Raw genomic sequence first — 18,221 nt, 5'->3', positions numbered from 1 at the left:
GAGTGAATCTAAAGTTCTTGTTCAAAATCCTAAAAAGGTTTTCTTTCCCTGAGGAATATATAGCCCAAACTCAAATGCTATGGAACAACTTGTTACCACTCCCACAAGAGGGGAAAACATATTGGACCTGATCATCACCAACATGGGGACTCTATGCTCCAGACCAGAAGTGTATCCCTCACTGGTAAGATCAGACCATAAACTAATCTCACTGGATATTCACATCCCGACTCCACCCCCTGCCCAGAAAACCACAGTGAAAAACTTTTCTAAAGCAAATTTCACACTCCTCAAAACCGAGCTGGAATCCTTCAAAGCCCCCGGGCATGTGGAAAATATGGCCCAGACTGCAGAATCCTTTATAAACGCATTCTATGAACACCTTCAGGAATGCATGGATCATGCAATCCCAAATAAAACCAAGACCCAATCCTCCAAAGGCAGACGTCCTGTCTGGTGGACCCCAGCCATAAACAAACTATACAATAGAAGGAGGAAGCTACTACATGATAGAGCAAAATCCCAAAAAGGGAAGGCATCTCTGATCAGTGTTAGCAAAAAACTACGGGCACTCATAAAATCGTCTAAGGCCAGCTTCGAGAGAAAAATTGCACAGGACACTAAGGATAATCACAAGGCTTTCTTTAGTTATGTTAGGAACCTGGGTGGTAATTCCCAGATATGCTCAGAATTAGTCCAAAATGACAAAAAATACACCGAACCCACAGACATTGCCAACATCCAAGCTGACAGGTTAAGCGCAAACTCCCCCCCCCTCCCCACCAAAAGGGCAAATATCTATCCCAGCAGAGTACTGCCCCCCCTGACATCTCAGATGCTCAGGTAAGAGCCGCCCTCTCCAAAGCAAAAAACACAGCATCAATGGGACCAGACGGTGTCCCGGGCTGCAAACTACATGAACTCCAAGAAGAGCTAAACCCAAACATAAAACTACTGTTCAATCTCAGCCTTACCACAGGATATGTACCCAAAGAGTGACATACAGCAACAGTGGTCCCTCTCCACAAAGGTGGTGCCTCAACGGATCCTGGAAACTATTGCCCCATAAGCCTGACTAGCTTGGTCTGCAAAGCTATGGAAAGGATCATCATGGACCTCATAAAAAAAGATATTGGGGACCTACAGACACTGAATCCTACCCAGTTCGGCTTTGTTAAGGGCAGATACTGCCTCTTAAACCTGGTCGATTTCTTTGAAACAGTCACCAAGGCCATTGACGAGGGGAAGGTGGTCCACACAGCCTACCTGGACCTCGCAAAAGCCTTCGATACAATACCCCACTCAGGCATTATAGATAAGCTCACCAGCTTAAATATAAACCCCTATGTCACTAGATAGGTTGCAAACTGGCTCAAGGACAGAACCCACATGGTTAGAATTGCTGGAGCCATGTCAGACTCCAAACCAGTTACAAGTGGCATCCCACAAGGCTCAGTCCTGGGACCTCTCCTGTTCGGTATATATTTCTTGGAGGTACAGGCCAACATGGAAGGACTGTGGCTGACCAAGTTTGCAGATGACTGCAAACTGGGCGCTATAATTGACTCTCCAGCCGACACAAGCATCCTCCAAAAGGGCCTCATAGAAACAGACAACTGGTGCCAGAGCCATGGCCTCAAGTTAAATGCCAAAAAGTGTATAGTCATCCCCTTTGGCAAAAACTAAGTGCCCACAAATTATCACATAGGTGGTAATCCATTAAGTACAGAAGAAGTAATTAGGGACCTGGAGACCCAAGTTGATAGCAATCTCTCATTTGACAACCACGTGGCCAAAGTGGTTAGAAAACCATTTTATATAGCCCACCTAATCATGAAGGGATTCACATCTAGATCAGGGGAGGTCATCGTGCCTCTTTACTCATCCCTCATCAGGCCCATAATTGAGTACAATGCCCCTTTTGGGATGTACCTTACCAGACACCTGCAGCAACTGGAAAGACCCCAAAAGTACCTCACCAAGAGGATCAAAGGGCTCAAACAGATGCCATATGCTGCCCGGTTAAAGAAACTCCAGCTCTACTCAGTGGCATACCACCTGCTCAGAGGCGATCTGTGCCTGATGTATAAAGCCATGTCCAACCCGGAATTAATGGACATGCTGCACCTCAGAAAATCCAAATCCCATCGAGCTACGTGCTCGAGAGACTTGAGCCTCAGCACTGAAATAAATAGGACATGCTGGAGGGACAGATTCATAACCCAGAGGCTTCCTTCACTCTGGAATAAAATCCCAGTCCAGGTTAGGCAGAGTCCCTCATTGACTCTCTTCAAGAGGAATCTTGATGAGTGGATGGGGGATCGTAGGTTTACCCCGGGTATCACTTCTGCCTCACTGTTAGACAGAGGCACAGTATACTAACCTCGAAAAAGGGCATAGCAAAATTAATTTAAAATGGGTGGCTAAAGCCAAACACACTCTGGCTAGGCTTATAAATGCCCTAGGGCAGATAGCCTAGTATGAACCTATGAACCTATGAACCTATGACTAAAGTATTACATAATAATGCCACCACTACATTACATATAAATAAAAAGAAATCACATCCTATACATATAATAAATGGCACCAGACAAGGATGCCCGCTCTCCCCATACCTCTTTCACCTTTACTTAGAAGCTCTCCTCTTAAAATTAAGTCAAAAAACATTTAACCACTCCATTTATATCTCAAATGTACAAATTAAGTACACGGCATTCGCCGATGACCTCAACATCTATTTTCAATATCCCTCTACTGTGTTGGCAAAAATCCTAAATTCTATTGACGAGTTTTCTGCAATCTCAAATTATGCTACGAATACAGGTAAATCAAAAATATTTCCGCTAAATCCTCTTAATCATAAGGAAATTTTATTTCCGGATTCAAAGATTAAAATAGATTACTCTCTCAAATATTTAGGTGTTACATTTATCCACCCGCACAAGGAAGCTATAAAAGAAAATCTGTCCATAGTTTGGTCAAAAATTACAAAAGACTTAGTCAGATGGGAAAAGTTAAACCTTCCCCTTCCTCTCCTCTCCAAGGCATCAATCATAAAAATGAATATACTTCCCAAAATTTTGTATCAACTTCAGGCTATTAGCCAATGTGTGACAAACAAATTCTTCTCTAAAATGGAAACAACACTGAGTAAATTTATGTGGCACCCAAAGAACACTAGAATTAGTTATAAAAAACTAACATTACCCAAAGAAAAAGGTGGCTTAAGTCTTCCTGATTTCCAGACATATTATCATATTATCAATGCTAACCATAGTGTGCGCCTAACCCATTATGAACCTTCTGACACTTCCTGGTACCCTCTCTGAATAAAAATCTATTACCAAAGTTTAATCACCTCTACTGTTAACCCAAAAGCTATTCCCTTCCTTAGCACCAAATATTTAAGAAACTTCAAAATACATTCCATAATAATCAATAAAGTAACATGTTTTCAAATGCTTATCACTTCTTTAAATATAAAGAACTCCCTAATTATGGCACAACCAATACACATGAATCCTGAAATCAAACTAAATAACAATATGCTAAACCTAGAAAAATATCCAAATATTAAAAACTGTACAATATGGGATTTCTATCAATTAAAAAGTAAACCTCTAGGCTACATTATTGATCACTTGGCAGCAAGTAAAAAATATTGCTTAATCATTAAACAAATACTATATTTAATAAACCTAAAAACATCAGGAATCAGCGTAACTCCACAAGAATTTCAGATTTATCAACAACTCATATCCTATTTGCTACAAAAAACTAAAATGCTATCAAACACCTATAAATTAATCACCCGAACCAAATATCAAAATGAAATCTTAAACTCAAATTACTGGATGACCAAAAATGTGAATTTATCTAATGAACAAAAATTAGCGGCGATAGATATAACTACAAAACTCACACCCTTCAAAAAAACTAATATATACCCAAATCATGATTAATAACAATGCCTATCATACACCATTTTTTTCTAAATAAAATAAACCCCGATTCCTCACCATTTTGCCCCATATGTCCCAACACAATTGCTGACATGCTCCACATTTTCTGGTCTTGCAAAACTGTCTATAAATTGCGGTGCTCTCTGAGAGTGAAACTGGAGAAATCAGGTTATATGAAATCCACCCTCTCATGGGAAATGTCAGTATTAAATATCTTTCCCAATACTTACACATTAGAATCCAAACATATCATAGTAACATTAAGTGCACTGCTTAAATCCTACATAGCTCTTAACTGGCTTGACAGAGCTAAAATCTCCTGGCTAGATTTCAAAAATATAGCTATCCAATATGTTTTGGCCAGCAAATTAAAAACGTTGAGCAAAAAGAAACTAACCTATTTCAAGAAATAGTGGGAAAAACTTATAGAATTTCTATCTTAAATTTACGCTAAACTTAAATATAGTGCTTTTATTTTACCACCCTCAAATCAATTCAAAACGAATCATTCCTCAAGCATAAAGCTGAGATCACGTACAACAAAATGTAAATATGCTATGGTATGATCATTAGACATATCAATGTCCATTAACACATACATATTCAACTCTAAATCTTACCATAATACACCTTAAGAGTGACAACCCCATGTAAATATTTGTAAATATTGTAAATAGTTCCTTTGATAAATACAGTATAGAATTAAGATTTTCTTCATTATAGAAATAACAATGACAAATAGCAAAATTATATAAAAATTCTGTTTATGTTTTAATTCTTAGTGAAACTTATCAAAATTCAAAATATAGGATGTTTTTTATTTTTTTTTCCTTTTTTTTTTTTGTCATATAACAAGTTTATTTTAATAATAGAATATCCGTCCTTTCTGTTTAAAGTGACTTTAGTTTGAAATGCAAGACAAGGTTGTGGAATTTTGCAATATACGATATATTATGTGTTTTTGACATTATGTAACTTTATTGCTATTTTGTCTCTACCATGTATTGACTGTTATAATAAGCAGGAATTTTTTTTTTCTTGTGGAAATTGAAATAAAAATTAATTTGAAAAAAAAAGAAAAAAGAAGAGGGCAAAGGTCAGTCTACAGTGATGGAGATGCTCACATCAATTACAAGTGGATTGATCTAGGCCCATCATAGAACTGTCTTCATTAGTAGGATGCTTGTCAGAGTAAAAAGCATGTCCACGGGTGTGTAGATGATCCCATTCCAGTCAACTCTTGTTCCTGCGCTGGGTTTATCTAGTACATGGGAAAGAATGGATGTAATGCACATTGACTGAAACTTGATGGTTAGCAAACATGGAATAAAAAAACAAATCTAGAAATGTGTTAATGTCCCAATAATGGCAGTTTAAACAATGTCGAAGTCTGTATTGTACAGTTCTCCTGACAATGCCATTTCTATTTTTCTTTTTCATTTCCTAGACTAACTGGTTGCAGTTTAGCTACTTGCTTGTGTAAAAAGTATGCAGCATTAAGCACAATGCTGAAAAACTAGAAAAAAAAGTCGAGGAAATCATTACCCTAGCTTTTCAAGAGCTATAAGCACACCTATTTCTGAAACTGGCAAAAGTATTGTATACATTCATCAACTTTCTCTATGCTAAAATATGGTCCAGAAGAAGAATTTAATGTAAGTAGTGTGATGGTACTGTCAGTGTGTGTGCGTGTGTGTGTGTGTGTGTGTGTGTGTGTGTGTGTGTGTGTGTGTGTGTGTGTGTGTGTGTGTGTGTAACAATGCATCCTTGTTTGTGTTGTGTGGGTGTGTTTATTTTCACATCTAACCTGCTTCACTCAGTACTTTTAACTATAAATGTATTTGTCTTTACTCAAGGAAATGAACCTCCTTCTTGTCTGTTCTTCAGGTTTTTTCAATAGCCACAGTCACAACAGCAAGAAAGTGCTCTCTAATGTTTAAATGAGTCCTGATGTTTGCTGCTTTCTGTTTGCTGTTGGATTATTTAGATGTTCATAGGTGTTTACTAGGCTATCGACCACAAGGGCCTTTTTAAGCCTAGCCATGTATCCCAAATCTCTGACAAGTTCTGATACCCTTGATAAGTGTAAGCATGGGTCAGGGAGATGAACCATTTAGGGGTTACCTGTGTCCATTAGAGACATAGGTGCCAAACCAGGGAAGAATTTCGAGTTTCCCATCCAATTGTCCAAGTTGTATGAAGCAAGTAGCTGCATCTGTATAAATTAGAACTGATTAATTGCATTAATAATTTACTAACATATGAAAATTCATATATTCTGTTGGGATCGCCTCGAGTGTACTGCATCAGCCGAAGGCAAGTCTGCTGACATACATGTTAAATGCCTTGCATGCTGTTAAGTAGCCTCAGACTTCATCTTTAATACTTACTCAAACAAGGACTTGACAGACAGAGTGATTGCAGCATTTCTCATATTCCAAACTGGTGCCTTTTTAAAAGTTTCTTTTGTCTTTTCTCATGCCGAAATAATACGTGCTACTTGTGCTGTGTTAGTAGTTCTGTTCTCACTCTTTTCACGTGTTGGTATTCCTTCTTGTATGGACCTGGAATCCTTTGACATAGTCAACCATATATAGGTTATAGACACGGACTTAAGATGCATTTTACCACAGTGCTTTTTTTCAGTATCTATTTTCAACATCTGCCTAGACTAAGATAAAGTTTTATGGATTTTATTTTGCTTATCCAAAACATTGATCCGAAAACCTACTCTTAATTAGTTCAGTAATTCTATTTTGGGTATTCTGCTGTGACACATAAATTATACTGACATTTTGACACCAGGTAGGATTATATTACATTTTACGGAATTACACTCCATTAATGAAACAGTGTGCTACAGGCTGATAGTGCTTACTCCACTCTGTAGTGGCAATACTCCATGTTTAAGAGCTGAGCACACGCGGTATGTGATGTAACTTATACTGAGGAACAAGAAAGCTGGGTAAATAAGAAATAAATTTGTGGTTAATTATCTGCTTTACTAGAGCTCATTGGTTTTATAATGTGGAATAAAAGCCAAGTACTACAAATGATTCATAACATTTATTAAGAAAATACTAACTCCATTATAAGACAACAGCAGGAGCAAACTCAGAGTGTGTATACCTCAATAGCTAAGAAACTTTGGGCAAGCTCACTGCAGAAAATGGATATAAGCAAAGCGATCCCTAACAAGTGTGAGCTGGGTACAGATTACACATTCTTTATAACTAAAAGACAGCACAAATTCGCAAAGAATAAGCATTGTGAAGACAAAAAATAATCTATCCATTTCTTCAACTATTGGGAAGTTATACTCTATTCTGAATGGAAAAAGCATTGAAACTAAATCCAGACCCACTGCCTGGCTATGTTCTATGAAACTGTATGTCTTGGAGTCTTGAGCTTTCTGATTCATAGTTTAAGACTGGGCACCTTAATGTGCCATGAATTTATAATTTTGCTGGGTCACATGAAACTTTGAATTGATCTGTTAAGCCTGGGAGTGAAGGTTGTTTCTAAAATAGTTTAAGGCTAGCTCTCACAGCTGCAATGCGTTCAGTGTCACTATCAATAAGTCTGTTGAGTTTGGTTTAGGCTCAAGTATGCAGGGGTGGATGGAGGGTACACCTTCTCATGGGGGGGTACACTTTCTGTCTAAGTAACTGCGGTATAAATTTGAAGCAGTGTTTAAATCCCTAGATGGATGCAGCTCTAACTAGATCTTAGCTGTGCTATTACTTCATCATTACAATGATTATTATTATTCTGGTCTACATCCCATCTGTATCCTCAATCTCTCTCTCTCTCTCTCTCTCTCTCTCTCTGTCTCTTTCTCTAAATATTCACTTCAGGCAATATCTGCTCATGGGTTACTAGAAACTATTTTATTATCTTGAGTGGTAGAAGGATTATATTGATGAAGACTGGCTCAGATATATCTAACTTCTCCAAACTTGCTGCATGTCATTGATAATGTGGTACTCTACCAAATCAATAACCATTCCTTTCTTAATATTTTTTATTTTTATGTAGACTGGCATATGTTATGAAGAATGACTGCCCTGTCTTTCTCATCCTTAGTCATCAGTCATTGACAATGATTGTCTGCTCCTTGAAATGTTCTTCTTTATAGCACTTCCCTCTCTAAATCTCAAGCCAAGATGAATAACTGCTTCTTTTGACCTAGTAGGTACCTCTGTAAAGTAATATTGGCTGTTTAGGCTGCCTAACTACTCTTCTTAATATTAATTTAGTCCTAAAGGATGATCCAAACTACACAAAGTTCCCTCTTTTCTTTTTCTTTCTTTCCGAAGTGACTTTAGGATGCATACACTCCAAATTGCATGAGTTCAATCCAACTGGTACCCATATATTTCATGTAATCATAAACAGAATATACCATTGATACATTGCTCTTCAAATTCCCTCTACAAATGGTTTTACTAACATATTATATGGTATGAGACAATACTCTACAGTTTGACATATACAGAGAAATCCATCAGAATAATTTTCTTCCTCATCATGCATAGAAATTTAAATTGCAATGCAAAAAAATAAGATGATGCCCTATTTTCTCAGATGTATGGTGTAGAACACCTCTAATTTTAAAATTCTTGCTTTTGAAATATGCAGCTTCTCTTAGCTAGCTCTCCACTCAAAATGTATCATCAGCTATAAAAGCTTGAAGTATCTCTCAGTCTTGAAAGCTGTGCCACCCTTCATGCTGACCACAAATGTCAGATAGAAGCTAAGTTCAACTATCATCTGACAGCATTATAAAACCTTTCATCTACAATATGTTTATTGTTTGTGCGACATTGTGAACTATCATAACAACTTGCAACGCCAGTGGAAGGTATCATGGCTGCTGTGGATGCTGATTGTGAAATGATGATTGATGCATTGTTCAATGTTAATCTGCCCTGTTTGAAATTCTTTTAAGAAAAAAGTCTCAGGAAATTCTGAGTCTAGGTCTATTTGGGGAATATGTAAATAAAATGCCAGCAATGCCAGCTAAAGATCTAGGTAAACATAACCCACAGTTGGCAAAAAATTTATGTCCATAAAGCTGTGGTTATTCTTGCTTGAATTTTTTTTTTTTTTAAAAACTTTGCACAAATGGAACCAACAAGTGTAGTCAGGGTCAGTTAATAATAATAAGCCAGTTAGTGTACTTTGAATGAGTTCTGGATTTTTAGTCGACAGTCCATGTGTGTGTACTAAAAATGAGCTCCCAAATTTCTCCTTTCCTGAATGAAAAGGATTTGTTGTTGGAAATAAATAAATCCAAATCAATATTCTAAAAAATATTCCAATCTCTGTTGAATCTGTTTAAGATTAATATCATTATTCCTATATGTAGTAGTAGTAGTAGTAAGACATTGACTGGTAGTAGTGTTTTCTTGTAACTCAATAAATTGGTCCTGTCAAAATGTCCAACATGATCATGATGTATGGCTTCATGGCCCATTTTTGTTTTTATTGTTTTTTTTTCTATTATAAAGATGATATGTTCTCCATATGACACACTCCATTTAGACAAATACGTTTCAATCAATCTATGAATTGTGAGGAATGTTTTTTGCAAATAATATGCGGTGGGTGGAAACTACTGGCATGTAGAACGTGTTATATTCAGGATGTTTTCTGAATATGATGTTCGAGATAGATGTTGTTACTTGAATCATAAATGATATCCTCTGGCCCCAATTCACTCTACGGGCACACCTTCTTGTCTCCCTTAAATACAAACATGTCATGATTATTGCTTATGAGATGTTCAATATTGTTCAGCTACATGTTGTTATAATCTAGTATAATATTTTTTGAATGTAAGAATGTGAATAATGCAAGTCCTGAAGATTTTTTCATGATTATTTAAAACAGCAGGATGCATAGGATGGTACGGGGATTATTATGGTATGTAAATATATGCAAATGATATGCAATCATCAGAACACCAAAAAACAAAATTTAAATTCAAATCAACACAGAAAGAGGAAACATCAATGTGCAAAAAAAAGAAAAAACAACACAAAAATCCTGGTACAAATGATAAGCCTTTATTAAGAACATTGATTTCCAAAGGTGACAAATCACAACAACATTGTGATATGTTTGTGATATGTTTGTGGTACTACTTCACCACAATAAGACTCTGTAAGAGACTCTGTATGTCTGAAACCACTTTCCTGTCTCTCCCCTTTTATATACCGACATTGGATAATGATCTTTTTGGGTTTGGGGTGGGTGAGCAATCTGTAGGTGACCCTGTGTCAGAAGTCTGATTATTTTTAATATAGACTTTGGTCTTTTACATTAAACTTCACTTTGTCTTAATTGTGTTAAAGGGGTTGTTGTTTGGTAGAGAGAGATGTCTCTATTAACTTTTGTTTTTTTTTTTTTGGTTTGTGTGTTCCAAAAATTTTTAAATCAGAAACCACTTTGGTCAGATTTTTGGTAAATACTGGAGGTCAGACAACAAGATCAAAAATGAAAAAAAAAATATTCTGAAAACACACTTAAAGAACCAAATTGTTTGTACCTGATACGTCACCTATGGAGGCCAAATGCTTGTGCTGAATAAAAAAGATATATATTTCTGTATTTATAGTATAGGTAAAAATGACAGCAAAAAAAAAATAATTAAAAAAAAAGTAATATAGCAACAAATGTGATACAGGTATATATAAAAATCCTGGTATTCAAACCCGATTGAAAAATATAGTAAATTTGCAGAGAATCCAAGGCTATGGATTTGGATTCCTATTATTCAAAATGTGAGATATATTCAAAAATAAAAAGAAGTCATGTAGATCCGGAAAGATCTAAAATGAAGAACTTATTCATCAAATAAGAAAAATATACATAAGCCCTAATATGACCCTATCTACATAAACATAGAATCGCACAATTATTCAGACAAAAGATGAATGCCTAAATATGGACCCATTCTTTGTAAAAAGATTGCATCCAATACTATTGTTGCATAATAAAAAAGAACATAATGATACATGCCCCATATATACTTTGTAAAAATATATTATATTCAGTTATATTTACACATAAAAAAAAAAAACATAGTGATACATGCCCCACAAAGCATAGCCCAAAAATACGTAACCCTGTACACAAGGAATATAAAACTGGATACACTACTGTGTTGTTAATAAGCAAAACAGCATACAATAAATAATACATAGTAAGACTCTAGTAAACTATTGTAAAAATACAAAGTACAACACAACAACTGGAGTGAACCAAGAAACAGTGCTGCTAAATCCTATTGCAAATAAATTGAAGCATAATAATCACACAATGTCCCAACTGATCAGTCCCAATGAGGTCCAAGGAGTCACTTGATGAAATATGTCCAAAAAAGGTGAAGAAAAAATCGACCCAACGACTGTATGTAGTATATCCAAAAGATGAACAAAAGTCTCAATGTATAAAATGGCGTCGGTATCAAGAAAAACACACGTAATACAAGTCCGGTGTAGACTCATATAAATCGCCAGACCCCATAGTCAAAAGTTAAATAATGCCCAAGCATATCCTCCACAGGTTGCCAATATGAATTTAAACAAACTCGTTGTAATAGAAATTAAGCAAAAAATGGGTTTTACCAAGCCAAAGACACGCAAAGAAATCCTCCACGTGCACTGAACACAACCTGCAAATGCGACTGATGAATAATTGCAGTAAATGCAAAGAAAGTATAATCCACCCGTGATATTTCTCCCAACCGAAAGCTTGCACCAAGGAACCATGAAGATGTCCAAAATAAGGCCCTCGAGAGCGAACTAGAGATTGCAGCCTGCTCACACTGAAGACAACACCCCAAATGGACGCAAAGACAGATAGCACAATGAAGTTGAAGAAAAGGGCAAATGTTGTTACATGTTCCTGAACACAATTAAATTGTGATATTCTTTAACCAAAAAGCAGGAAGGCCATCCCTATATAAAAAATGGGATACAATCAGGGTTAAAATAACCCCTATTAAAAATATATATATATATACAAAGGCAGTCCTTATATATCCAAAAAAATTATTAGATAAACGAAAAACTTGTTTAAAAACAAGCTGGACCCTAGTATATATATAAAAAATATATATATAGGTAAACGGGGTAAGTCTTACAGCAAACATAAAGTGAAGTCATAAATCCAAAAGTTGTTTGCACGTAAGCAATTGCTTAAAGGAAGAGCCAGCAAACAAAAAGTCCCCTCGAAAATCATTTATTCATGATAATAAGGACAGCAAAAAGGTGCACAGACCGGTTTCGGCTGGTATACAAAAACACAGCCTTCTTCAGTGTGAAACAAATATACCTTGAGCATGCCTTTATATATGCTATGAATCATTCTCATTGGTTATTAAAATTTGTCATTCAAACCAGGTGGGAAAAGGCTGCTGTGCCATAGTGTGAGCCTTGGCAATAACATCATGTATACCAGGCTGTGTAGTCGCTTATAACTATAAGCGCAAATGTGTTAATGTTCATTCAAATACACACCTGCGATTACCAAGTCTATGAACTATAGTTAACTGTTCCAGAATTCAACATACACATATTCTGCTCTGGCTAAACACAACATTTGTACATAGGGCAATATGGCAGCTCATAGCTTATATAGGGTATATAGAATACATAAAACAACAGTATCATGCTTACCAGGTACAGGGCCATTGGCTTGAACAACACCTGACGGACCTATGAAAAGTTGAGGGAGAGGTATTGTCAGCACCACCAAATGGTGCATCACTACAAGGTAGTATGTGCATATTTATTTATTTATTTATTTATTTAACATTTCTTTTACCAGGATAGTCTGACTGGGCAGCTAGTGCCCATTTTCAGCAGAGTCCTGGTGAGAAAAGCTCCAAGAAGTTACAATTGAAGTACACAGGTTATTAAAGATTAGCATTTAATAGAATCCTGACATTTTAGGCAGGTGCGACAGTTGTTTGCAATAATAGCCGTTGGTTAACAGTGGCAAAATGATAAAATGTAAAAGGCAGGAACAGTTAAGAAGCAAATAGTCATATACAATATAATCTCATAGCTCAATCAGCAGTTCACCAAAACTTACAGTATTTGCATGATATATGAACATAAGGTAGTCAGAGTATGTACATATTTACAAAGTTATACATCACACCTAGGTGTTTCAAAGATAGTAAGAGTAAGTAAGTAAAAGAGGTCTCAGGGGGTGTCCTCCTACCAAGGGGTGGTAATTCAAGGGGGGTCATTGCAATTGCAAAGATGGGTAGCATAAAGGTGGGATTTAAGGAGGTCTTTAAATGTGGTTGAGCGATTTTGTAGTCTGAGTTCAGGAGGGAGGGTTGTCCATGCTTTTGCGACCTCATGTGAGAAAAGGGCTTCTCCAGAGCCATTTCTACATGGATTGACTTCAATCAGAGCTTTGTTACTGGAATTTAGTTCCCTGTTAGAGTTGTAGAAATTTAGAATGCCCGCTAGTGTGGGGGTTTTCTCTGGGTGATATAAAATATGATGAGCTATGTTGAGTTGGTGGTAGCTTAGTTAAGTTTGGACATTCTAAGCAGTGTAGTTTTTGTAAGGATTGGCAGTGGTGGGAGTGTGATTTAGCACTGGTTGTGAACCTAGCTATCTTGTTGTAGCAAGTGGAGAGTTTGTTCAGGTCAGTTTTATTTATGTTAGTTAGAACTGGGGAGGCATATAGTAATGTTGATAATAGGCAAGTTCTGGCTATGGTAGTTCTAGATTCAGAGGTTAGGAACTGTTTCCTACGATAGAGGCATCCTAGCTTTTTCTGGACTTTACAGATAGTTTGGGATATGTGCTTATTGTATTTAAGTTGTTGGTCGATAGTAACAATTAATAGCTTGGAGTCTGGTTCTGGGGTGATGAGGGTATTGTTGGCTGAGAGTATGGAGAAGGGGGGGCCATTGGGCTTAGTTGGGTGAAATAATATTAACTGTGTTTTTTGGGGGGTTAGTATCAGTTGGTGAAAGTTTAGCCAATTCTCTAGTTCAATGAATTGTAGAAGACGGATGTTGAGGGATGAGCAGATTAAGGTTGTATCATCTGCATACTGGACAATGTATGCGGTAGTGGTTGCTAGGTGGAGTTTGTTTGTAAATATGTTAAAGAGAAGTGGTCCTAGGATTGGGCCTTGGGGGGGCACCACATGTGACAGGGAGTAGAGGGATAGGGTGTTGAGCCATTTGACAGACTGTGAGTGGTGGCTAAGGTAACTGTTAAATCAGTGGAGGGAGAGATTTTCGAGGTTAATTTTGGAAAGGCAGGCAAGGAGTTTGTTGTGAGAAAGTGTATCAAACACTTTGGATAAATCAAGGAACGTGGCAGAGACCAGTTTCCCTTGGTTCCTGTATGAGTTTTTGGTATTAGAGAAGTTAATTAGGGCAGTGGTTGTGCTATGGAATGGTCTAAATCCATGCTGGATTTTAGATAGTAGACTGTTGGATAGTAGGTGTGTAAGGAGCTAGTGCTGGATACATCTTCTTAGAATCTTTGATACGGGTGATACGATTGCAATGGGATGGTAGTTGGACAGGTCAATAGAGGAGCCGCCCTTGTGGGGGGGGGTGATATATGAGGATATCCACAAGGATGGGACAGTGCACCTCAGAAATAGATCTATTAATCAGTATGGAGATTGGGCAGGCTATGGCTTTGGTTTCAATCTGGAGATATTTAGCTGGTAGATTGTTTGCTGCGAGAGTGGTTGGTTTGAGTTTTGCTAAGAGTTTTTGAATGGTTGATGTTGGTTCTGTTTTGAGTGAGAAGGGGATGGAGTTAGTTTGAGATTTTGGGGGTTGTGGTTGGGTTCAGGGTGTTAACTCATTTATGAGTTTCAGTATGGAGGAGGTGAAATAGTTGTTGAAGCTTGAGGCTATGTCAAGGTCTGTGCCTTCGAAGTTTGGCGGTGGTGTGGTGGCTTTTCCAGGATGGAGGATGTTGTTCACTGCAGCCCAGAATTTCTATTGGTTGTTACTGTATTTCCTTTGTAAGGAAATACAGTAGTTTTGTTTGTCCATTTTGACCTGTTATTTTTTTCTTTATTCCTGAGTTCAGAAAAGATTTGCCTAGTTTGGGTGTTTTGTATTGGTGCCATAATTTCTAAGCTTTATCCCTATCCTTTAGTAGGGTTTTTCTGGATCTCTCTAGCCAGGGGATGAGGTTATTGGGAACCCAAATTGTTTTGAGAGGGGATAATTGGTTTAGTATACCTAGGAATGTGGAGTACTCCTCTGCATTGTCCAGGGGAGGGTATTGAGGGGGCCAAGTTGCAGGATTTTAGGGTTTCTGAGAATTGCGCTGAGAAGAAGTGTTTTTGGGAATGGGTCTTAGTATGGAGGGTGAGTTAAAACATTTAATTTTGTGCTGAAGGAGAAACGTTGGATTGTAGTCACTGAGTGAGTTGGGCAATGATCCAGTTTGATGAGCAGTGTTTGGCTGCTTGATGACGATCCAGTCTAGGGTGGATTCTCTTTTGGTGGTCTTGTCAATGTGTGTGGGTGAGTATATGAGTTGAGTGAAACTACATAGGTTGATGTGGTTGGAGGCTGTTGTTGAGAGAATATTGTTCTAGTCGATGTTGACATTGCCTAGGACTATGGTCCCTTGAGAGTGGGTGCAGTAAGCCCAATGTAGTATAGATTCTAGGGTATTAAGATTTTCCCTTGTGGTGGATATATATATATATATATATATATATATATATATATATATATATATATATATATATATATATATATCTATATATATATATATATATATATATATATATATATATATATATATATATATATATATATATGTACTGAGTAAGTTTAGTTGTTATAGGGTTTCAGCATTGTTAAAATTTGGGGTTTCTTTTTGTAGGAGTTGGACTTTTAAGTTGGATATATCCACATGTAGAGTAGCTACTGTGTTACTGGCTGTATTGCTGACATTCTGAGTATGTGTGTACAACTGTGCTTAAATCCCAACCCCCTTAAAACACATAGACCTGACACACAAGTACAGTTATGTATGGCCTGCCACAATACATAATACAGTATTACACTGGTGAGCACAGTAAGCTTACCTCAACGCTCCTCTGCTGAGGACATTGTGGCACCCACCCCAACTATATATGGTGTGATGGATTCCTGGAAGCTGTCAAGTGTTTCTAGGTTTAACAGGAATTCCTTTGTAGCAGAGCTTGGCTGTTTCACTGCAGGCCATCCACCGGTGGCAGCATGAGCCCTGGTGACATCAGCTGCCCTTCATCGTGCAGCATTCACCATGTCTGTAGTGCTGTGTTAGACCTGCTACTAGGTCCTGTCCTGGTGGCTAACTTCATTAACATCCTGTACAAGGTCTGCCCACAATGTTGACAACTGTTCTTGGTTATGCCTACGTCTGGATAACAGGGTCTGATGATGCTGCCTTAGTCCATCAACTATTATGTCATTCTCTATGTCTGAGAAGGGGGCATGTCATCGGCAGTACATAATTCTTGAAAGACAACAATAGGGGAACACATTACAGGACCAGCTACATGGACATCCACTATGTACAGATACAGCATGCCCATAATGGCTTGCACTATCCACTGCTCCTTCATGTCCCATACCCCACAGCGTGGCAACATACTACATGTTTGGATAACACTGAGATAGTAGCAATACTGATGTATGTCTCTGTGTGTCTCGACAGATTCTGTTTGTTCTTACACCCAGCAATGCAGTCTACTGTGGTGTGTCCCCTACGGGGATCCTCCCACTAATATGTCATACGGCTACTGCTAGAAAAATAGCAGTGTGCTATTACAACCACTATATGGGTACAGTCCAGCAACACCAGTGTGTCACAATGACAGAAAACAATGCAAACCTGCCTGTAGTTTATGTTCCTTGTAGGCATCATACCTCTCAAGTATACAGATGTTTGCAGACTGTCAAGATATTTGCCTAATATTTTTGGTCATTTTTTCCACAAAATTGTGGATTTCTGCAATATTGTTGGAAAATCATTGAGGGTTGATGTTAGAAAATAAAGACACACATCTGAGTTTCAGATGTCATACCCTGCAGAACACAGTCATGCTGCTGTAATACCTGTTATTCTATTAACTTTGTTAGTAAGAGCAATATTTAAAAAGTGTCCCTAATTTGGGGCATTTCTCCTGCCATTAATTATGGATTTGTCCAGATTTCTTGCTGTAAGAGGTTAAAAGGTATGTTAGGCATAGCTGTCAACCAAAGAGGGATAAATGTCAACAGAATCAGGGACTTAGCCAGAGTACAATAGGGACAATCAAGGACACTTTTAAAATGTTAGAACTATTTAGGTGAGACATTGACAGAATGAAAGGAGGTGAATTACTGTACATTGTTGATGTTGCAAGAGTGTACACGCTTACTTATGGTCACTATGTATTACATGTAATTCACTAGCTTTCCTACAAAAGCCATCCATTTTTCAGAGGGATTAAGAGGGACAGAGCTAATATTGAAAGAAAATCAGGGACACTTCAGAGGCATGCCCGCAGGTGTAGGACAGCAGAGTGTCAATGACATGCCAGTACCATAGGCCCCCATCTGCATCCTGTTATATGCAGAAATGAATTGCATACCTGGTGGAGTGCAGTACTCCTTTGTTGAATTTTGCTTCCAGTAATGCTTTGCAAAGACGTTCTCTGTATGAGGTAAGTCTCATACAGACTTCTTCCCCATAACCATCTGCTTGCCTTTTGAAAGTGCTGCTAATTAGCAGGTAATTGCCTCTGCACCAATTTGTGTCTCAGATATACTAACTACAGCCAAAGCAGCAAAATTGCACTATCATTAGCCAATGACATGCCACCACAGTGTTATATATAAAGCCTTCATGTAGACCTGGGACCCTTTCTTAGCTGTTAAGATGGACATTACTGAGGTGTGGAGACAACAGCATTGCAGATGGTAGGTATCATAAATGTCAACTGTAGAGATTTATGCAGTATGTGCACAGTTTCACCTCATATGTGTGGTCAGTGTCCCATGACATTGTTGTCATCTGGCAAATCACTGGCAAATCATTGTGGGTTGAAGTTAGTAATGAAAGACACACATTTGAGTGTCAGACTTCATACCCATCAGAATATGCATGCTAATGCAATAGCTGTTATTCTCTCAACTTACTATTTTGAAAGAGCAAACTGTAAAGCATGTCCCTATCTCTGGGCCTTTGTCCTCTCACTGAGTATGGC

This window comes from Protopterus annectens, chromosome 3.part1, assembly GCF_019279795.1.
Source record: "Protopterus annectens isolate FY-2018-M chromosome 3.part1, PAN1.0, whole genome shotgun sequence".
Classification (NCBI taxonomy): domain Eukaryota; kingdom Metazoa; phylum Chordata; order Ceratodontiformes; family Protopteridae; genus Protopterus; species Protopterus annectens.
Note: the sequence above shows the minus strand (reverse complement) of the source record.